Raw genomic sequence first — 24,267 nt, forward strand, 5'->3', positions numbered from 1 at the left:
AGGGGTGCCTAAATGTGGTTCTAAAACAAGGACATTTACCTTGTGCTTCGAGCACCTAAAAGAAGTTTTCATTCAAGAGAACTTCTAATAAGGAATATCAGAATATGCATATAATAACACAATTTCCTAATTAAATTCGACATCACAGGGTTTTAGGATCAAATGACGAAAGTATAGTTCTGTAGCGATGCCTTGCTCCCTTCATGTCATAGGAAATATGCATTCTCAATATAAACGTACATCAAACTGTATCATTGCATTTTAAAATCGCTTTAACTAAACAAAGATGTACCGACATGCTTTGGTTCAACCACACTGAGCATATAAATGTTTAAAAAATAGTACGCACACAATATGTAATAACTTGATATCCACCCATATAATGCTTGGTTCAATAACTAAGCCAGGTATCTTAAAAGGAAATAATTATGGGTAGAGTTCGGCGTCATAGTTATCCCAGCGTCTCATTTTCATGGGCATTTCATGCAACAAAAAGGGCAAAGTTTTCAGCGGATAATACACAACACTGCATATAGGTAAAACATGTTCGGTGTACACAACTACAGCACCGACCGTTTTGGAAATGCAGAAAGACCACAATAATGAACTACATATGTGATATGCCTCGCTCCTTTACCTTCCAGCTCCACCTTAGGAAGGAAATATTATCCATGACAAAAAGACCTATGAAATTGTTGTCTTCTCTACATTCTAGCTACAGCTCCACCTTAGGAAGGAACTAAAAGATTGCCAAATTCAACTGTTCTCTACCTAAACTATTTGGTTCATTCCTTCAATTTCATTAAATTAGCACAAGTGTATAAAACTGAATGCTAGGAATTAAATATACATGCCAAGATTCAAGAGCTCATGATTACTGAAGTAATCACCAATACTAAAACAATCTCAAACTCACCCCTCGACGAAATAGAGGTTGTCACGTCCATGGACGCAAACCGTTCTTCATACACCTCAACAAAATATGAAGATTCAGGCGTGCAGGATAAGCTACCACCCCGAGCATATTCTCGCTCAAGTTCAATGGAGGTGTGGATCCTTCAGCCGTCTCAACGGTGTGCTCTTCAGCTGCAGGCGTCCTGAGCGACTCATTAGGCGTATCATTTTCCGAAGCCACTGGATCAGTAAAGTCAGACAATTCTGCATAAAGTTATGTGAGCCAAAGTCAGTGATCACCTCAAAACCTACCTGCATTCCATAGAAGTTATATCAATATCAATTCAATGTGCAGACTTACAGATTAAAAAGTTCCTTGGATAGTATTTGGGATCAGGATAACATATGAAAAACAAATCCCAACTTTATCCAATTCTTTGACTCAAATCGCAGTACTTGATCACCATCCTAGGAAAGCTATGATGCAGAAAGTCACACTAAGTGCAACAGCGATGATGTAACTGGTAAGGGTTGGTCCGGAGCATACGCTGCACACATGCCATGGGTGCAACAGTCAAGCACCGTGAGTGGCTTGTCTCAGAGGTAGTGGTACACAAGCCAAGCTCATGTGTCCAATGGTGGAGGCATCGGTGACCTTCCTTATTTGTGGGTAAAATCAGCAAGAAAGAAGCACTAACTTGAGACATACTTTCTTCACCAATTGTGTACTCATGAATGTGTTTGTCATTCGATCGTGCATATTATTTGTGCTCTTACCATATAAATTTTCGGCGAAGTGACAACTGTGCTAGAATGAGAAAGATCATCAGACTTCATAACTGAAATTGCTAGTTTATGTCTACCATGGAAGGAGTCTTGTGGGAGAAGGAGGACGAAGGCACCGCTCTTGGTTCAGTCGGCCGTGCGGCATTAAATGTCTACCACCGTGTGTGAGCGGCTGGTACAGCTTAACCGTGGCCGGTCCATTCTGTTATGTTGAGCTGTACCGGATGCGAGAGACGGCGGAGGATGGGGTCAGCGTGTGCAGATACGTGGGCCATGGACCAGCAGGAGCGGCAATAAACAATTCCCATACGCTGTATGGTACAGGAACATACCACCGATCTCAAAGCTAATGAACGGTATAGGAAACAGGTCCAGATGTGCCCGGGTTCAGTTATGATTTTTCGCTACCATAAACTCTTCATAACTACTCAGTCATTTCTAAAAAAGTATTATTGGATGAGAAATACATAATCACTGCAAACTATCACTGAATGCTAAAGCTAAACCTGAAGAAGAAGGTAAACATGTGCTAGCTGAAGTCAACTACAAATCTGTCATAGACCAAACTATCACTGCAAACTAAACCTAAATGTTAAAGCCGCAGTAGGCAAAACCGACTCACGACAAAGCAGACATGGCCCACCGTCGCAATACCCAAACAAACAGCCATACATTTGCAAAGACATTCTATTTGTACTTGAGTATATAGCGCTAATGTTTTATATACAGTGTAGGAAAACCAACACCGGACTGAACTCATTAAGTCCTAAAGGATGCAAAACTCACATTACCAGTGCTATGATTTACCGGATAAGGAAAGAATCGATGTTACAAATATCTGCTAGCGGATCTAGAGAATGCAAGTGAGCAATCTAACAAAATATATGGCCACACATTATTATTTCGCAAATGCATATATAGTGTCAAGCAACCAAGGAAGCATGCCAAAACGGTAGAGAAACACAAGATAGTACATTAGATCACCTGATTATTGAATAACAAATAAAATGTGCATAGGCTTCACTCGCATCTGTTCACGCACATATCAAATATTTCAAAGCTAAACCGGTATCATAATTTTAATCACAACAACAAAAGACATTAACCTTGAATTATGAGAAGCTTATAGTATGGAAATAAAATAAGCAATTAAGCACCATACTTATAGAAAACAAATCAGAAACCAGAAACACAATAATTCCCTACACCTAAACCAACTTGTTTTGTCATGATTAGCAAGTAAGAAACATATAATTGTAATCATTCCCATTGAAACACAGAATCATGTACCACATCAACCTGTCATAGACCAACATGTCACTTCAAAAAGCACAAAATTTCTCCCATCCATGGGGAAGAACTGGATCTGCACGATAAACCTGTGTCAGCTAAAATCGACTACCAATCTGGCCTAGACCAATATATAGACTAAGGCGCCAGTAGGCAAAATGGATTCATTCGTATCAAACAGACAGAAAAGCATAGCTCCGGCTCGATCTATCTACCCATCGGAATGGGAATGGGATCACAGAAACAGAAGGGTGTGGGAGGTCAGGGGACCTTGTAGACGCACTCGGGGAGGACCGGCCATGGCACGTCGCAACTGCTGAAGATCGGCCATGGTACCGACACGGACGACGCGGCAGAGCTCGCTGAGATGGATGCGGTGGCGCTCGAACTCCTCACGGATGCGCTTCCGCTGGTTCCGGCGGACAGCCGGCCACGCAGGCTCCCGTGGCGGGGACCAGGGCCACCGCGGAGCGGGGAGCGGCGTCGCCTAGGGGTAGGGGGGCAGCCGCGCCGCCTGGTCCCACAACTAGTACTCCACGCGGCTCATCAGTGGCGTTCGCCATTCACGCACGGCACAGACACGAAACTGAAGAATCCTACAACTAAATGCAGTGCTCATTTTGGCTCCAGGCCCGAACTCGCCAATTCTAAATCTAAATCTAAATCTAAATCTAGGCTCAACAGCACAGTCCCATCCCCAAATGGTGGCCGCACACTCCCATCACAACCAGGCCACATAACACACACCAGCACACAACCCACTCCACTGGAGAAGAAATAAGGGGAAACGAACCTGCAGCGCAAAGAACAATATGGAACGGGAAGAAAGAAGGTCACAACAGCGCCGCCCAAGAACCGCACGCGCGCCATCGCAGATGCACCCTACGAAGAGGAGAAATAGAACACTGGGCGAGGAGAACCGCCTCGCAGCAAAGAAACAGAGAAGAAGAAAGAACCTCCGGTCAAAGCAACTCGAACCGAGGCGCGACCCCTTTGGCTCGACGACACGTCGACCAAATGCGATCACAGACACCGCCTTGCGACGACGCACGTGGCAGGCCAACATGCCGGGCTAAACATGTGCTGATTTCACGAAGGCAAACGTTCCTAGCAGGGGGTGTGGGACCGCTGTGAAGAGGGGAGAACACACGAAGGCAAACGTTCCTAGCAGTTGGGACTTGGGACCGACGACAATGACATGCCAATCGCTGTGAAGAGCGGAGAACACTGGGAGCTTAGAGCTCTTAGAAGATAGATATGATTTCTCCATAAAAAAGTAATTATTCTTAAGGATAACTTAGCAGAACAAAATTTACATGGTTGCAAGAAATGCATTTTTTGTGATTCCAAGGATTCCATCAACCATCTAGTTTCGATTATCCTTTTGCTCGCCTTGTTTGGAGAGTTATTTATTTTACTTTCGGGTTGTATGGCTACCCATCGGATCTGCAAATGATCCTATCTTTTTCCAAAGACGTAGTGAGCGTATATAAATTCTGGATGCACTCGTCTGTAGACGGTTGCACGGGCTATCTATCTACAACAAGAGTGATTGTTGGCTTTGTGGAAGATTACAAGATGCATATGCATTTCATCTTATTTCCTTTCCACTTGTTAATCTTTGTGAGCACTTTCTGTGACCCTTAATCTGTAAAACAACGAATTCTGGCATGTTGAATAAAAGCGGTAGTATGCATCAATTGATGGAGACGACGAAGCTATTCTCCTTATTTCAAAAAGAGCATGTGTATGAGTAAAACAATCTCAATCATAGAGGGCGAATTTATTGAGATTGTTAGTGACATAAGTCCTACCGGTTGTACGTACTAAAATCTATGCTAACTGGATTAGTTACTTAGTGCACGGGTTTTTATTCCAGAAACGGCTGGGAATACTTGCTTATGGCAAGGTGCATCAAGCATATTGCAAGTGAGCTTGTAAAGCAATCAAACTGTATGTATACAATATGCCGAATGCATTACAGTTTATTATTAGTTGGTGATTTCTATTAGCACTGCTATTTCAATACCAAGTAAAAGCTTACTCATGTTGATAACTTGTATTGATCCAATATAACTAAAAAAAAAATGCACATTTCAGTAAAACCACCAAAGAATCTTACCAACAATTCTCCTTACACTATGAAAGTTCAGTTTTTGTTCTAGATGTTTCTATAAATGCTAACCTACTAATATACTAAAAAATATTAAGATATTTTTAGACCATATGGTTTAGAGATCTCTACCATAAATTTGTATAAATATTTAAGGTTTTCTTGACTGGAGAATAATGAAACGAAAAATGTTACAAAATCGGTTTAAATATTGCACAATGGAAGCGTACATTCTATATACATACAATAAAAGTGGATAGCAAACAAAAAATAGCATTTACAAACTTTACTACGTGGTTTACCTTGTAAAATAACTAACAAAAATTTATACTCGCTAAGACCATAGCATTCTACAAGCAAGTCCAAAGTATAAGAGTTTAGTGTAAAATTATATCTATTTTAGTTCTTTCCAGGTCCTAATTATGATAGGGCCGGCCCTCCCTACAAGTAATAAGATTGTTTTTCTTGCTACCACACATTTTGCATTAATTGTAGTACCGACATCTCTCAAAACAGCGAATACCGAGTTATTGCTAGCCTTTCTTATAGTCACTCGAGATGAGATTGTCAGGTTTGTGCAAGATAGATTGCAGGTGTGCACATGCTGGACCCACTCTCCCCCTTCCTGTTTGTGGGAGTGTCTGAGCTTTTGCAAGCCATGGTTAATGAGTTGTTTCATTCTAGGACCCTTTTGGCACCTCTCAATATCCCAAATTCTGATTTTCCTATTGTACAATATGCGGACGATACTCTTCTAATTCTTCAAGCTTGTCCAACTTAGTTAACTGATCTCAGATTGGTGTTAGAGGATTTCGCTCAAGTTACTGGTTTGCGTGTGAATTATGGTAAATCTTGTCTGATCCCCATCAAGGTTTCTGAGGAACTTTTGCATTCTCTTGCTGGTACTTTTGGTTGTGCGGTTGGTCAATTACCATTTACCTGTTTTGGGCTCCCTTTGGGTGTGACTAAACCTACTATCCAGGATCTTTCACCTCTGGTTGGTTTGGTGGAAAGGAGGCTAAATGCAAGCGCTCGCTTTCTTGGTTATGGTGGACGTCTGGAGTTTGTAAGATCAGTGCTTTCAACCTTACCTTCCTTTTATATGTCATCTCTTAAAATTCAGAAAACGGTGATTAACATTTGTAATAGAGCACAAAGACATTATCTTTAGGCCAACGATGAAGATTCCTCGTCGGTGAATATGTTGGGAGTTTTGTCCCTGGTTTGCCGCCCCAAGAAGCATGGGGGCCTGGGGGGTGTTAAATCTTGAGCTTCAAAATAAAGCGCTGCTTATGAAACACAGTTGAACGAATTTTATTCTCGAGCAAATGTCCCTTGGGCCAAATTAGTATGGTCTTTATACGGGGACAGTGTACCGCATACTAAATCTCGGAGAGGATCATTTGGTGGAAGGATATCTTCAGTTTGGTGGATGAATATAGGAGCATTTCTCAGTGCAAAATTGGAAATGGTTCCTCCGTTTTATTCTGGAAGGATTTTTGGGCCAATGGGAAGATTCTTTGTGATAAATACCCACCTCTTTTCTCATATGCACTAGATGAAGATGTCTCTATGGCGATCATTAGCTTCAAATGATGATATTACCTCTTGTTTCGCACTACCACTCTCTGTTGAGACGTTCCAAGAGCTCCAGGAAGTGAGCCAGATCGTGCAAGCAACTACCATTGATGGTGTTGTGGTGGATCAGAGGGTCTTTCTGTGGGAAGCCAAATACACTCCGTCCAGCTACTATAATTTCTTATTTGGGCAAGTTCATGTAGATGAAGCGCTTAGTGCAATTTGGTCTTCTAAGGCTTTGCCTAAACTCAAGGTCTTCCTTTGGCTGTTGATGCATGATCGGCTGAACACCCGAGATATTATGATTCGTAAGAATTGGAATGTGGACACATGTCCGGCTTGTGTTCTCTGTGGTACTACGCATATTGAGACAAGGAATCATCTGTTCTTTCAGTGTGAGGTTGCGATCAATTGCTGGAATACGGTGAATATTCAGTGGGCGCCAAACTTAACTTTTTCAGATATGTTTCTCCTAGCTAAGTCTACCTTTCAAAGTCCTTGTTTTTTGGAGGTGGTGGCTTGTGTATCTTGGAACATTTGGAAGATTAGGAACGAGCTCATATTCCAATCAATCCCAACTTCTTTTGTTCGGAGAAGGATTTTTCAGAGCGATCTTTGGGTTCATAAGTTCAGAATTAAGCAATGCAACCACTTATTGACTGGTTGTTGTCTATTTCATCTTTGTTTTATGTATTTCCCTTTTTTTCCACTGTGATGTAATCTGTTTAAAACTTTGGGACTTTTAGTCCTTGTACAGTTTCTTTTGCCATATATATAGAAAATTACACCGTAGGGGTTTCCCCTACGGTAAATGTGTCAAAAAAATCCACTGGAATTCCTCCTAGCTTTTGCAAAACACACATTCGCAATCCACATTCTTTTTGTTGTCACCCTCAGCACCTCCTTGACGCATCCACCTTCTTTTCTGGTTGTTGGTGGTTACGCCGGGTCCCAAGGATGGAAGTGAGGACTCCCTGCAACCATACATAGCCGGATGATTGGTGTCAAACTGACGCAAGGGTTGCGATAACTGAACGGACCGTAAAGTTCGAACTATTGGGATGGTGGCATCGTAGGAAAGGAGTCAACCCACACTCGGAGATGGGATAAAGTAGGGAGCAATCAACCATTTTGGCTCAAACAACCTAGATATACAAGCGCTCGAGGCGGCTGTTGATACGTCTCCGACGTATCGATAATTTCTTATGTTCCATGCCACATTATTGATGTTATCTACATGTTTTATGCACACTTTATGTCATATTCGTGCATTTTCTGGAACTAACCTATTAACAAGATGCCGAAGTGCCAGTTCCTGTTTTCTGCTGTTTTTGGTTTCAGAAATCCTAGTAACGAAATATTCTCGGAATTGGACGAAATCAACGCCCAGGTTCCTATTTTGCCCGGAAGCATCCAGAACACCCGAGAGCCACCAGGGAGGGGGCACAGGCCCACCAAACCCTAGGCCGGCGCGGCCAGGGGGGGCCCGCGCCACCCTATGGTGTGGGCACCCCTTCGACCCTCTGGCGCCGCCTCTTCGCCTATTTAAAGCCTCCGTCGCGAAAACCCTGATACGTTCGACGAAACCCACGTAAACCTTGAGCCGCCGCCATCGCGAAGCCAAGATCCGGGGGACAGAGTCTCTGTTCGGCACGCCGCCGGAACGGGGAAGTGCCCCCGGAAGGCTTCTCCCACCACACCGCTGCCATCTCCACCGCCATCTTCATCACCGCTGCTACTCCCATGAGGAGGGAGTAGTTCTCCATCGAGGCTCGGGGCTGTACCGGTAGCTATGTGGTTCATCTCTCTCCTATGTACTTCAATACAATAATCTCATGAGCTGCCTTACATGATTGAGATTCATATGATGATGCTTGTAATCTAGATGTCGTTATGCTAGTCAAGTGAATTTTACTTATGTGATCTCCGGAGACTCCTTGTCCCACGTGTGTAAAGGTGACAGTGTGTGCACCGTGTGAGTCTCTTAGGCTATATTTCACAGAATACTTATTCACTGATGAATGGCATAGTGAGGTGCTTATTTATATCTCTTTATGATTGCAATGTATTTGTATCACAATTTATCTATGTGCTACTCTAGTGATGTTATTAAAGTAGTTTTATTCCTCCTACACGGTGTAATGGTGACAGTGTGTGCATCCGTGTTAGTACTTGGTTTATGATATGATTATGATCTCTTGTAGATTATGAAGTTAACTATTGCTATGATAGTATTGATGTGTACTATTCCTCCTACATAAGCATGAAGGTGACAGTGTGCATGCTATGTTAGTACTTGGTTAGTCGAATTGATCTTTCATGCACTCTAAGGTTACTTAAATATGAACATTGAATTGTGGAGCTTGTTAACTCCGGCATTGAGGGTTCGTGTAATCCTACGCAATGTGTTCATCATCCAACAAGAGTGTAGAGTATGCATCTATCTATTCTGTTATGTGATCAATGTTGAGAGTGTCCACTAGTGAAAGTCTAATCCCTAGGCCTTGTTCCTAAATACTGCTATCGCTGCTTGTTTACTATTTTACTGCGTTACTACTGCTGCAATACTACCACCATCAACTACACGCCAGCAAGCTATTTTCTGGCACCGTTGCTACTGCTCATATATATTCATACCACCTGTATTTCACTATCTCTTCGCCGAACTAGTACACCTATTAGGTGTGTTGGGGACACAAGAGACTTCTTGCTTTGTGGTTGCAGGGTTGCATGAGAGGGATATCTTTGACCTCTTCCTCCCTGAGTTCGATAAACCTTGGGTGATCCACTTAAGGGAGAACTTGCTGCTGTTCTACAAACCTCTGCTCTTGGAGGCCCAACACTGTCTACAGGAAAAGGAGGGGGCGTAGACATCAAGCTATTTTCTGGCGCCGTTGCCGGGGAGGAAAGGTAAAAGGTACTCACACTCCGGATCCCGGCTACTAAGCTATTTTCCGGCGCATTGTAAGTACTCGAAGCTATTTCCTTTAGATCCTGCAATTGCATCTTTTTGTTTCTTGTTTACACTAGTTTGGCATAATGGACAAGAATGATCTTCTTATTCTATTTCCTGATTTAAAACATGGATTGTTTGATGCGAAAATTAAAAAACCTATGGAATCTTATTTGCATGCTGGTAGTAATATTAGTATGAGCGCTTTGAACACCATTGTTGATAATGATATAGAAAGTTCTAAGCTTGGGGAAGCTGGTTTTCATGATCTTTTTAGTCCCCCAAGCATTGAGGAGAAAATTTTCTTTGATGATACTTTGCCTCCCATATATGATGATTATAATGATAGTGGTCTTCTGGTTCCACCTACCATGGAGAGTGAATTTGATTATGATTACAATATGCCTCCTATATTTGATGATGAGAATAATAATGATAGCTACTTTGTTAAATTTGTTCCCACTACAACTAATAAAATTGATTATGCTTATGTGGAGAGTAATAATTTTATGCATGAGACTCATGATAAGAATGCTTTATGTGATAGTTATATTGTTGAGTTTGCTCATGTTGCTACTGAAAGTTATTATGAGAGAGGAAAATATGGTTGTAGAAATTTTCATGTTACTAAAACACCTCTCTATGTGCTGAAATTTTTGAAACTACACTTGTTTTATCTTCCTGATCTTGTCATTTTGCTCTTCATGAATTTATTTGTGTACAAGATTCCTATGCATAGGAAGCATGTTAGACTTAAATGTGTTTTGAATTTGCCTCTTGATGCTCTCTTTTGCTTCAAATACTATTTCTTGCGAGTGCATCATTAAAACTGCTGAGCCCATCTTAATGGCTATAAAGAAAGAACTTCTTGGGAGATAACCCATGTGTTATTTTGCTACAGTACTTTGTTTTATATTTGTGTCTTGGAAGTTGTTTACTACTGTAGCAACCTCTCCTTATCTTAGTTTTGTGTTTTGTTGTGCCAAGTGAAGCCTCTAATCGAAGGTTGATACTAGATTTGAATTTCTGCGCAGAAACAGATTTCTATCTGTCACGAATCTGGGCTGTTTTATCTGTAGAAAAATCAGAAAAATATGCCAATTTACGTGCGTGTTCCTCAGATATGTACGCAACTTTCATTAGTTTTGAGTTTTCTGATTTGAGCAACGGAAGTATTTATTAAAAATTCGTCTTTACGGACTGTTCTGTTTTGATAGATTCTGCCTTTTATTTCGCATTGCTTCTTTCGCTGTGTTGGGTGGATTTCTTTGTTCCATTACCTTCCAGTAGCTTTGAGCAATGTCCAGAAGTGTTAAGAATGATTGTGTCACCTCTGAACATGGGAGTTTTTGATTATGTACTAACCCCTCTAATGAAGTTTATGAGAAGTTTGGTGTGAAGGAAGTTTTCAAGGGTCAAGAGAGGAGGATGATATACTATGATCAAGAAGAGTGAAGAGTCTAAGCTTGGGGATGCCCCGGTGGTTCACCCCTGCATATATCAAGAAGACTCAAGCGTCTAAGCTTGGGGATGCCCAAGGCATCCCCTTCTTCATCGACAACATTATCAGGTTCCTCCCCTGAAACTATATTTTTATTCCGTCACATCTTATGTGCTTTACTTGGAGCGTCTGTATGCTTTTGTTTTTGTTTTTGTTTGAATAAATGCTTGTGTGGGAGAGAGACACGCTCCGCTGGTTCGTATGAACACATGTGTTCTTAGCTCATAGTATTCATGGCGAAGTTTCTTCTTCGTTAAATTGTTATATGGTTGGAATTGGAAAATGATACATGTAGTAATTGCTAAAAATGTCTTGGGTAATGTGATACTTGGCAATTGTTGTGCTCATGTTTAAGCTCTTGCATCATATGCTTTGCACCTATTAATGAAGAAATACATAGAGCATGTTAAAATTTGGTTTGCATATTTGGTTTCTCTGAGGTCTAGATAATTTCTAGTATTGAGTTTGAACAACAAGGAAGACGGTGTAGAGTCTTATAATGTTTACAATATGTCTTTTATGTGAGTTTTGCTGCACCGGTTCATCCTTGTGTTTGTTTCAAATAACCTTGCTAGCCTAAACCTTGTATCGAGAGGGAATACCTCTCATGCATCCAAAATACTTGAGCCAACTACTATGCCATTTGTGTCCACCATACCTACCTACTACATGGTATTTCTCCGCCATTCCAAAGTAAATTGCTTGAGTGCTACCTTTAAACAATTCAAAATTTATCACCTCTGATTTGTGTCAATGTTTTATAGCTCATGAGGAAGTATGTGGTGTTTATCTTTCAATCTTGTTGGGCAACTTTCACCAATGGACTAGTGGTTTCATCCGCTTATCCAATAATTTTGCAAAAAGAGTTGGCAATGGGATTCCCAGTCCCAAATTAATTAACAAAAATAGACACTCCTCCATGGTATGTGATTGTTGGACGGCACCCGAAGGATTCGGTTAGCCATGGCTTGTGTAAGCAAAGGTTGGGAGGAGTGTCATCATAATAAAACTAAAAAAAAAGGTACTCCTTCATGGTATGAGATTGTTGGCAGGCACCCGAGGATTCGGTTAGCCATGGTTTGTGAAAGAAAGGTTGGAAGGAGTGCCACCCAAAAATAAAATAAAATGGGAGCCGCTCTTTGAAGGTTTGTCTGGCAAGGGGGTTAGAGTACCCACTACCATTCGTTGACAACAACATACACCTCTCAAAACTTTATTTTTATGCTCTCTTTATGTTTTCAAAATAAAAGCTCTAGCACAAATATAGCAATCGATGCTTTCCTCTTTGAAGGACCATTCTTTTACTTTTATTGTTGAGTCAGTTCACCTATTTCTCTCCATCTCAAGAAGCAAACACTTGTGTGAACTGTGCATTGATTCCTACATATTTGCATATTGCATTTGTTATATTGCTTTGCATTGACAATTATCCATGAGATATACATGTTACAAGTTGAAAGCAACCGCTGAAACTTAAATCTTCCATTGTGTTGCTTCAATGCCTTTACTTTGAATTATTGCTTTATGAGTTAACTTTTATGCAAGACTTATTGATGCTTGTCTCGAAGTACTATTCAATGAAAAGTCTTTGCTTTATGATTCAGTTGTTTACTCATGTCATATACATTGTTTTGATCGCTGCATTCATTACATATGTTTACAATATGATCAAGTTTATGATGGCATGTCACTCCAGAAATTATCTTTGTTATCGTTTTACCTGCTCGGGACGAGCAGAACTAAGCTTGGGGATGCTGATACGTCTCCGACGTATCGATAATTTCTTATGTTCCATACCACATTATTGATGTTATCTACATGTTTTATGCACACTTTATGTCATATTCGTGCATTTTCTGGAACTAACCTATTAACAAGATGCCGAAGTGCCAGTTCTGTTTTTCTGCTGTTTTTGGTTTAATAAATCCTAGTAACGAAATATTCTCGGAATTGGACGAAATCAACGCCCAGGTTCCTATTTTGCCCGGAAGCATCCAGAACACCCGAGAGCCACCAGGGAGGGGGCACAGGCCCACCAAACCCTAGGCCGGCGCGGCCAGGGGGGCCCGCGCCACCCTATGGTGTGGGCACCCCTTCGACCCTCTGGCGCCGCCTCTTCGCCTATTTAAAGCCTCCGTCGCGAAAACCCTGATACGTTCGACGAAACCCACAGAAACCTTCCAGAGCCGCCGCCATCGCGAAGCCAAGATCTGGGGGACAGGAGTCTCTGTTCCGGCACGCCGCCGGAACGGGGAAGTGCCCCCGGAAGGCTTCTCCATCGACACCGCTGCCATCTCCACCGCCATCTTCATCACCGCTGCTACTCCCATGAGGAGGGAGTAGTTCTCCATCGAGGCTCGGGGTTGTACCGGTAGCTATGTGGTTCATCTCTCTCCTATGTACTTCAATACAATAATCTCATGAGCTGCCTTACATGATTGAGATTCATATGATGATGCTTGTAATCTAGATGTCATTATGCTAGTCAAGTGAGTTTTACTTATGTGATCTCCGGAGACTCCTTGTCCCACGTGTGTAAAGGTGACAGTGTGTGCACCGTGTGGGTCTCTTAGGCTATATTTCACAGAATACTTATTCACTGATGAATGGCATAGTGAGGTGCTTATTTATATCTCTTTATGATTGCAATGTATTTGTATCACAATTTATCTATGTGCTACTCTAGTGATGTTATTAAAGTAGTTTTATTCCTCCTACACGGTGTAATGGTGACAGTGTGTGCATCCGTGTTAGTACTTGGTTTATGATATGATTATGATCTCTTGTAGATTATGAAGTTAACTATTGCTATGATAGTATTGATGTGTACTATTCCTCCTACATAAGCATGAAGGTGACAGTGTGCATGCTATGTTAGTACTTGGTTAGTCGAATTGATCTTTCATGCACTCTAAGGTTACTTAAATATGAACATTGAATTGTGGAGCTTGTTAACTCCGGCATTGAGGGTTCGTGTAATCCTACGCAATGTGTTCATCATCCAACAAGAGTGTAGAGTATGCATTTATCTATTCTGTTATGTGATCAATGTTGAGAGTGTCCACTAGTGAAAGTCTAATCCCTAGGCCTTGTTCCTAAATACTGCTATCGCTGCTTGTTTCTTTTTATCGCGTTACTACGCTGCAATACTACCACCATCAACTACACGCCAGCAAGCTATTTTCTCGCACCGTTGCTCTTTGCTCATATATATTCATACCACCTGTATTTCACTATCTCTTCGCCGAACTAGTACACCTATTAGGTGTGTTGGGGACACAAGAGACTTCTTGCTTTGTGGTTGCAGGGTTGCATGAGAGGGATATCTTTGACCTCTTCCTCCCTGAGTTCGATAAACCTTGGGTGATCCACTTAAGGGAAAACTTGCTGATGTTCTACAAACCTCTGCTCTTGGAGGCCCAACACTGTCTACAGGAAAAGGAGGGGGCGTAGACATCAGCTGTCTTGATGCAAAAGTTTTTTCAAAATAGTTCTTCCAAAATTTATTTTAGATCTCAAGAAAATAGTTCTCCTCCTAGAGACAAACTTTTTCGCTAATAACTTATTTGCATAAAAATCATCAAAAAATCATACACGGAGTAATCTACATATTTATAAAATTGTATTGTTTTTATTTAGATATGTGCAACCTATCTAAAAATAAGAATTTTGGACCTCTTTTCACAATTTTGAATTTGCTTTTTGAGCCGCTGATGCATGGTTTTCTTATGCAACATGCAAAAGTCGATATTATGCAAAAAGGAAAATCAAGGTAAAGAAGATCTACATGTATGATTCTTTTGATGTGTTGTTTCAATGTGAAGAATTATTGTACTCCCTCTGGTTCTAAATAATAACCCAAAAATGGATGTCCTTGGCAATTATATTGAACCGAAGGAAGTACACCGCTGCCCGCTAAACTTGACGAAGTAAACAAAGATGTTGAGCCCCTCAAAAATCCACTTCACCCAAGTAAACCACATTTTAGCACATGATTGTAAACTGTATTTTCCTTTTATACGTGCAAAACTCTTGGGTTAGCCCATTGCAGTGAGCCTATTTTTTTATTTTCCCAATCATAAGTTTCTATTCATAGTTTTAAATAGCGGGCTAATTTAGTCGCGATACTTTCAGAAGCTAAGAAAGATTATAGCCGGACTATAGTGGAGGTGGTGTTTTGGCACATGGGTGCATATGAATCTATTATATAAAATGCAGAAAAAAAATGTCAAAAACACACATCGCAGTCTCTCGTTCCTTTTCTTGTCACCCTCAGCACCTCCTTGACGCATTGACTTTCTTTTCTGGTTGTTGGTGGTTACGCCTAGTCCCGAGGATGGAAGTGAGGACTCCCTGCAACCATACATAGCAGCCGGATGATTGGTGTCAAACTGACGCAAGGATTGCGATAACCGAAAGGACCGTAAAGTTCCAACTATTGGGATGGTGGCATCGTAGGAAAGGATTCAACCGACACACGGAGATGGGATAAACTATGGAGCAATCGACCATTTTGGCTCACACAACCTAGAGATACAAGCGCTCGAGGCGGCTGTCTTGATGCATAAGTTTTTTCAAAATAGTTCTTCCAAAATTAATTTTAGATCTCAAGAAAATAGTTCTCCTAGATACAAACTTTTTCGCCAATAACTTATTTGCATAAAAGTCATAAAAAAAATCATACACGGAGTAATCTACATATTTATAAAATTGTATTGTTTTTATTTAGTTATGTGCAACCTATCCAAAAATAAGAAATTTGGCCCTCTTTTCACAATTTTGAATTTTCTTTTTGAGCCGATGATGTATGGTTTTCTTATGCAACATGCAAAAGTCGATATTATGCACAAAAAAAATCAAGGTAAATAAGATCTACATGTATGATTCTTTTGCTGTGTTTTCAATGTGAAGAATTATTGTACTCCCTCTGGTTCTAAATAATAACCCAAAAATGGATGTCCTTGGGTTAGCCCATTGCAGTGAGCCCATTTTAGCACATGATGTACTTTCCTTTTATACGTGCAAAACTCTTGGGTTAGCCCATTGCAGTGAGCCTTTTTTTTTGTATTTTCCCAATCATAAGTTTCTACTAGGAGGCAATGGCGCGGCGACACGCCGCGCCCGTGGCGGAATCTCGAAAGAGTGATGGCAGAGTTGTATGTAGGTTGATAGTTATGTGGAGTTACAAATTAACTCCGATGGATAAAATAGTAAGAAAGGACGATCTAGTAACACACGTTATACATGTGCATCTGCCCCCGGGCCGAGAAAAGCCCGATGCGTGAAAACCATGCCCAAACCTGGCCGGGACAAAAATAGGGAAAGCCCGTTGGACCGTGGGCCAGGCCACTTTGTTAAATGGAGATTTCGGGCTACCTAGGCCCGGCCTGGCCATCGGGCCAACAAACCTAGGTCCAGGCCCGGGATCGGCCCATGGCCAGGTATAGTGCACATATATGCAATCAGGGGTAACTGCCTTGCAGGGTGTCGACCCTATGCCAAACGGAGTTCATGTGTGTTGTAGCAAAATTACACGGTGGAGATAATAACTACCATAAGGAGTGGATCTTCGTGGCTCTTTATGAGAGGCGTGGTGTGGTTCAGCTCTTCTTATTTGGTGCTTAGTAAGTGAAGCTTTGCACACCAGATTTTGTTCATGCTAAATCGCTGCTCGTGTGCTGTGCTCATGCAAGAGGCACTGATATTGACGATTTGCTTGAGAAAACCCTTTATAAGCTGGGCAACGATATGAGCAGGCTAATTTAAATGGGCCACGGCAGGAAATGCGGCCCATACTTAGTTTAGCAACTCCAGTGATATTCTCTGCTTCCCCTAAAAAAAGTGATGTGCTCTTGTGAGGATGCTGTAAAGGCGAAGGCCGAAAGAGAAACAAAAAGAAAAAGCAAGTGAGCAATCTGGGGGAAGAAGATGGTGAGAATGGGCGTAGAAGGGGGATGGAGGCGATTGTCGTCGGGGGGCGGCCGGGCGTGAGATTGTTGGGCAGCAGGCCCTCTATTTGCTTCTTTTTGGGCGTTGGCATTGGTGTGACCGGAGCACCGGATCTAGACCCTCCGTGGCTAGTTCGTGCTCTACCTTGCAGGTGCTAATGCCGACCTCCATCAGCGTTGGCTACTGGCCTGGGGCGGTGGTTGGGGCTGAAGCAGCTGGGTATGCGCTCTCTTCCGCTGCAGAGGAGTTAGCAAGCTAGGAGGCGCTCTGTCGGAAGAAGATCCATGGGGATGTAACTGTGTGACGATGAGCAAGAGTGAGCATGGACCAAGCCATCAATGACTGGTATGTTATCTTCTCCTGTAGTGTCCTATACTGTGGTTGGTTCCTGAAAACTGAAGAAAGAACAAACAACGTAGATGCAGTATTTCTAAATCTAACAGTCCACTGTCTGTTGGAACACATGAGTAATTTGCTCTATCGGTACTCTCTCTATCGAAGTCTTGCTTATTTAGAATCTCTAAGCTAAATTGATTAGGCAGCTTTAGGTCCTGTAGATAGCTTTGGGCTTGAGAGGTGACAGTGGCGAGGTGCAGATTCAGTGAGCTGAACTCTAGCGTGAGCGTACAGTTGCACGTATTGTCAACAACAATAGAGAGCAGCATAAAAACATGAATCATAAAAAACTACCTTTTACATGTTTGTACAATACAGATATGCAAGATAACATACATCACATAATAAACAGTCAGACGAAGCAGTTCTCAGCTTATTGCTTGAAAATGTAACAAAGCTAAGTGTTGGCCTTGGCCGTATGCTCCTTATATCGCTAGAAAACATACAAAAATTTAAGAACTGGCCATGGCCACTCTTCTTGTATTTAAACCAAATGCACGAAGCGACTTTAGCTCCTGAGGTTTGTACACAACTTCTAAACTTGCGCCTGCAATTAGCGCTATGCGGTCAGCTTTGAGATTGTCCATTTTAATAGAGATGACTAAACAAAATAGAATCTGAGAGGTTACCATAGCAGTACCAAAACAGAAAGGGTTCCATGATAGCGACAACATATAGAAATAGATAGAGCACCACGCATTTGCACTTTGTCTGGATATATGTCCAGGCTAGATCAGCTAAGTGCAATTGCAGGACCTTAATTTCCAGCGTTTTTGGTATAGTTTCAGTAGTGGTACACCATGCGGTGCACTTATAAGCAGTTACTAAAAGATAGGCATTTATCCCTGAGGACAAAAGCAAAATGAACAAAAGCATTAGCCAGCAGGTCCAAGTAATAATAATTAATCTACATACAGAGAATGGAAGAGCATAAGAAAACTAACATCCACCGAAAAATGTGACAGTGCAGAAAAAATGTAGTACATGGAAACACGTGTATAAGAACGCCTAGAGATGACCAAGCACTTCTCAGTATACTATATTACTTGGTCGCTTCACCAGATTCATCGAGCGCTAACACTTTCAATCCCTCCCTTAATGTGAGAAAGCCGGCTTTGCAAGTAAATGCCAACCTTGTTAAGAGCATGACCCTGAAATTTTGTCAATGGTCATTGCATACTATCACAACTTTCGAAAACTATTTCTTCTGAAGGTACCCATAGAAGACAGCCGCCAAGTAAGATGCATCGGAATACATCTCAGAAAGACATGATCAGAAAAAAGGCAGCTGTGTTATATCAAGTGGCAAAGAGATCCAAGAAGGGCTAGCTTACCCCTCTCGTGTATCCATGGGCATTGCTCCCTCACCAACATGAAGAACCCACTGTGCAAATTCTTTCAGACCAGCCTGCTCCTCATCTGATAGCGCATGATTAGACAACCTCGTGTTTATGGGCAGCCTAAGCACAATCACATGCTGCTATAGGGACCTAATAAGCAAAGAGTCGACGACTTCAGCTATGCTGCTCCTTTCTACAACAGGCAACACTTGCCTGAAATCACCTCCCAAAACAACATTTTTTCCACCAAAATGAAGAGAACCTAACTCAGCATCTAGCACACGGAACACAAACAATGCAGATTTCTCAAAATCATTATTTGTAACTGTGGAACCATGTCAATTTTGATCTCATGAAGCAGCAACACCTATGATGCAAAGAATCATTGATCTGCATTTTTTTCCTTAGATAAAATAAAAGTTTGCGTTGTCGCAGCCTCTAATGGATCCCTTCGAAGCCAAACTAAATGTTCCCTTGCTCATTTATCTATCTATGCTAAAATGAGTAATAATAACAGGAGCATAGAAAATAGGTGGTTGAGGATAACTAAAAGTTGTGAGAAGGCAGTTTTTATACTTCTTCTACCAAATTTGTCAAGAAGAACTGCAACATCATATAAATGTATGGCTCATATCTATGGTAACGTAGATATTATTATAATTGAGTTAAGCCATTTCTGGTAGTTCTGGGCTAACTACAATGTCATGGCTAGAACAACTTGCTGATGTATTTGGCAAGCTGAAATCTCCCATGGATGCATCATTCAGCACAGAGATATCAAAGTACATACCTGCTGGATCTGACTTTATCAAATAGGTAAATTAGTAAAATCAATGAAACTCTGGTGCCATAGTATACTGAGTTTTTTGTAGGAGGCTTTGTAAAATCCTGAAGCGAATTAACTACCTATAAAATCATATAAAATCCATGCAAATCAACTACTTGTAGTACCATATAAATCCAGCAAACCTAAATAAGACGAAATAAAATCTGATGTGAGTATGCTCATAGGAAAGTGCATACCTGATGAACACACATAGCTGATTTTATCAAATGGGTAAAGTAGTAATATCAATGGAAGCTCTGGTGCCTTAGTATACTGAGGTTTTCTAGGTGTCCTCCTAATATCCAGGAGTGGATGAACTACCTGCATCATCTATAAAATCCATGTCTGCCAACTTGCACAAAATCTGCAACAATTGAGATGAAGTGAATCAATGATGCGAGTGATTGGACCTAAGCAATAAGTTGCAAAGACAAAAGGAAAAACGATGTGTAATACTCCATACACATCTTATGCATCGTGTTCTGCATGAATTGGGGAACAACAATATTGATGTCATCTAGAATATTGAGGAGCACAACGATTTTATTTGTAACCTGAGAAGGTAATTAAGAAACCAAAGAGGAAAATAGCTCGTGAACGCACACCTCAACGACTCCGGCGCGGGAGGGAGAGAAACCGGAACCAAGCATAAGGCAAGTGAGCCAATCGACCATGTCCTTGCCTCTGTAGTAGTCCTCCGACACCGGCAACCTAGAAGTGGTCGAGTACAACCCTTTGTGTGAACCGGCAGCCCACGGGATGCCCACAACATGGATCAAGGGAGCAGCCCGATCTATGCGTGCTCCGCTCGTTGTCATGTCGCCCTGCTCCTAGCGGCTTCAGGCGAGGCCAAGCAGGTGGCGGCGCTGCTGGCTGCTGAGCAGGAACACCGTGGACCGGCCAGCAAGGTCGGGCGGAGCTGCAGACGGAAAGGCACCCCATGGCCGCGCCAGCCGCCAGCCACATAGGACGGCAGCCACGGAGGGAGAGGAGAGCGCCGGACCTTGGGGTGGAGGTGGGCGCCAGGGATGGATTCTTTTTTTTGACCTAACGATAGGGATTGGGGAGGAAGATAACGATGGGGCTGGGCATTGGGTTTGGATTGTTCAGGGTGGGACATGCCCACCGTTTTGACCATGTGGGAAAAGGAAACCGGGAGGCAACCGGTAACCGAAGAAGGAAAGAGGGGAAAAAAATGGTGAGGAACCAAATTTACGGATCTACAGTAACTAAAGAGGCACGTGTCCCTGATCGTATGGACGTAGCAAACTAAAATTGTGCATCTACAGTTGCCGATCAATCCTGGAGACGCTAAAACGTTTAGCTTTTATATAGTGTGTGTATGTGTATTCACAGTTTAAAATAGCTGGCTAATTTAGTCGTGATATTTTGAGAAGCTAAGAAAGATTATAACCGGGCAATAGTGGAGGTGGTGTTTTGGCACATAAGTGCATATGAACCTATTATAAAATGCAGAAAAAACAAAAATTACATATGGACATCCTATATTCGCACACAAGTTTTCGGGGGAAACAAACATTTTACGTGGTTTATATAAAAAGACAAAAAAATGTCCTGTGAATAGTCATGTTTTGAACATTAAAATTTATCTTTTTTACACGGGACACAAAAAATGTTCCTTTTTCCTGAAAACATGTGTGCGAACATAGAATGTCTAGATGTTCATGCGCAATTTTATTTCAGAATTTTCAAAATGTGTTTTCACATAGTGGGTTCATATACACCCATGAGCCGAAATGAATATTCCGGCTATAGTGGGCTAATCCATTTAACTTTTTCCAAAGAAATAGGGGAAATTTCAATTATCTTGCCAAAAAAGAGAAAAACTATGGCTCTAACATGATCCGAGCTAAAGCCCATTCAACTATTCAACGCAAACAAATATTAAACTATTCAGCTGACAAGTTTTATTGAATTAGTGAACAGGAATTTAGAAAACATGAAATAAAGAAGAGAAGAGAAATTCAGAAAAGAGTGATTTTGGCAGCTAAATTAGAGACTAATTAGAAGCTAATAGGGCTATAACTGGCTATCAACGAGTTTTCTCATTTAACCTATAAACGATATAGCTCGGTTATTTAAAACTTTGGTTCTATCTTAGAAAAGAACTTGCAGTCTCGACATCACCAGCCATTGCAGCTTTCAAGCTTTTCATAAAGAGTTAATCCCATTTGCAACGGCTACTTGAGCTCTTATGCCACGAATTTTTTTTCTAACGTGGAACATGGGGACATGTAGCTACCCGAATCTATTTCATCCCAACTCCCAACTCCCAATTCAGTGCGTCGCCAATTGCAGGCCATGTAGTATGGCCATAGCCTCCGCCATCTCCACATTGTGAACCATCATCAGCAGGTGGTTACTAGATTTAACGCAGAAGTCATTTGAATCTAGATAGCCGTGTGCATCTATTGATGCAGAGGCTGAGCGATGCTCCCATATCTAAAAAAAAAAGTCATTTGAATTTAGAATAAATAGCTCCATGTGTGTTAGACTGTATATATAGCTTCCGTATATGTATCTGTATTGTAACTCTTGTACCCTTGTACACTATAAATATAAACCAACGCCAACCCTATTGGGTGTCGAGCGTTCTCCAAACTCATTGTCTCACATGGTATCAAACTAGGTTTAGGTCATGTCTTCCGCTGCCAACACCTGCGCCGCCGCCGCCTCTTCGGCCGCCGCCGCGACGCTCCCTGCCGCCTCGACCACCTCTACAACCGCCGCGATGGCGTCCTCCTCGTCGCGGCCTCTCGTGTCGCCGTTTCTCGCGGCGCTCCTCGATGGCCGCACGCCGCCACCGCTTGGCGTCGCCCCGGTATCCACCTCGGCTGGCCTCTTCATGGGTGCAGCCTCACGTACCGGGGCCTCGTGGCCCTTCGCCTCTGCCGCCGCATCCCTGCCCGCTGTGGCTGGTGCGATCGGGTCGATCTCGGCGCCCTCTTTGTCGCCCAGCGTGGCTGCTCCGGCTCCCGCGTCGGCCTCCGGGACCTCTGCCCTGGCCCCGTTCTCCGCTACCCTAGGGCAGCCGCTGATGCCAGCCCCTGCTCCCTCACCGACCGCTGCCCTAGCCACGCCGCCAACGTCGTACGGTGCGGGTCTCTATGGGCAGCCCCTCTTCTACGGCGCCCCGCCGATGGCATATGGTGTTCACTCCCCGCCTTCGGCCTCGGCACCGTCCTCGGCGGTCTATGTGCGGCCGGCCGCTCCTGCCTCGGTCGCCCATGAGGCTGGACCTGTGCGTGATCCGCCACCAGTGCATCTGGCGCACCTTGTGACGGTCAAGTTGAATCCTGACAACTACCTGGTGTGGCGAGCTCAAGTGCTCCCCCTTCTGCGCAGCTACTACCTTGATGGCTATGTCGATGGCACCATCCCGTGTCCACCGTCTATGGTGCATGTGCTTGCTCCTGATGGTACACCTATGGCACTCCCGAACCCGGCTCATCGTCCATGGACAGCGCAGGATCAGGTTATTCTCAGCGCCATCCAGTCCTCTCTTATGCCAACAGTGGCAGGCATGGTCCTCTTCGCTGCCACTTCGCACCAGGCCTGGAGTACCCTTGACGCCAGTTTCTCCTCTCAGTCCATGGCGCGGTCCATGGCCATCCGCAATAAGCTTGGCAATCTCAAGAAGCTGGACAAATCTGTGACGACCTACTACAATGAGGCCAAAGAGTTGGCTGATATATTGTCTTCCATTGGTCAACCTCTTCGCGATTCTGAATTCATCGGGTTCATCCTCAAAGGACTTGGCGAGGACTATGACTCTCTTGTGGAGAATGTTGAAGGGCGGGATAGCACCAATCCGATCAGTGCACATGATCTGTATGTCTCCTGAACACGGAGCAGCGCCTCGGAGCTCGTCGCCCGGATGGTCCCTCCTTTGATGCGTCCGCACATGCAGCCTATCGGGGTGGTCGCACCCAGCTGCAACCTCGCCCGCCCAGCGGGCCTCCTCAGTAGCCGCCCAAGCCGGCCTTGCAGCCGTGCCCCGCGACCACGCCGGGCGGCCGTGGCCGGGCCTGGGTGTGCACTTCATGTGGTGCTAAGGCACCCTGCCAGCTATGTGGCATTGAAGGCCATCTCGCTGCTCGTTGTCATCGTCGCTTCAAGCAGGATTTCTTGGGCATTGGGAATGACGGTCGTGGCAATGAGAAGCAAGCCGCGCTTGCGACACATACACACGGGTCTACTACAACCTATCCCGTTGATCCGACTTGGTACATGGACACTGGTGCTTCTGATCACCTGACACATGAGCTTTCTAGGCTCAATCCTCGGGAGACCTACACCGGCCACGACCAAGTCCGCACCGCCGATGGCTCAGGTATGCGCATCTCCCACGTTGGCCAGGCATCGCTCCTTTCACACACCTCTAGACATATTCATCTTCGTAATGTCCTTCGTGTTCCCTCGGTCACTCGTAATCTCCTTTCAGTTAAAAAGCTTACCATTGATAACAATGTCTTTGTTGAGTTTCACCCGTTTTATTTTTTTGTCAAGGATCGAGCTACCCGGGACGTTCTTCTTAGAGGTCGGAGTCGTGATGGTCTTTATGTGCTAGATGCTCCTGCCGCCCCTGCCGCCCCCGTCGCCCATCAGGTCTTCAGTGGC

General features: G+C 43.1%; 1 long non-coding RNA gene across 5 annotated transcripts; it reads right to left on the reverse strand.

Annotated features, from left to right (window-relative positions):
* Positions 1 to 17,724: 17,724 nt before the first annotated feature.
* On the reverse strand, positions 17,725 to 20,366 carry LOC127343250 (uncharacterized). Of its 5 annotated transcripts, none has more exons than XR_007877089.2 (4): positions 20,232 to 20,366; positions 19,824 to 19,990; positions 18,090 to 19,706; positions 17,725 to 18,007 (listed from the first exon to the last, which is right to left on the reverse strand). It is a non-coding gene; the product is annotated as an uncharacterized lncRNA (long non-coding RNA). The 5 variants fall into 5 exon arrangements; XR_007877092.2 differs by having other exon boundaries at positions 18,090 to 18,611; positions 18,795 to 19,990; XR_007877090.2 differs by having other exon boundaries at positions 18,090 to 18,305; positions 18,445 to 19,990.
* Between the last annotated feature and the right edge of the window lie 3,901 nt (positions 20,367 to 24,267).

Source organism: Lolium perenne, chromosome 3 (genome assembly GCF_019359855.2).
Source record: "Lolium perenne isolate Kyuss_39 chromosome 3, Kyuss_2.0, whole genome shotgun sequence".
Taxonomy (NCBI): domain Eukaryota; kingdom Viridiplantae; phylum Streptophyta; class Magnoliopsida; order Poales; family Poaceae; genus Lolium; species Lolium perenne.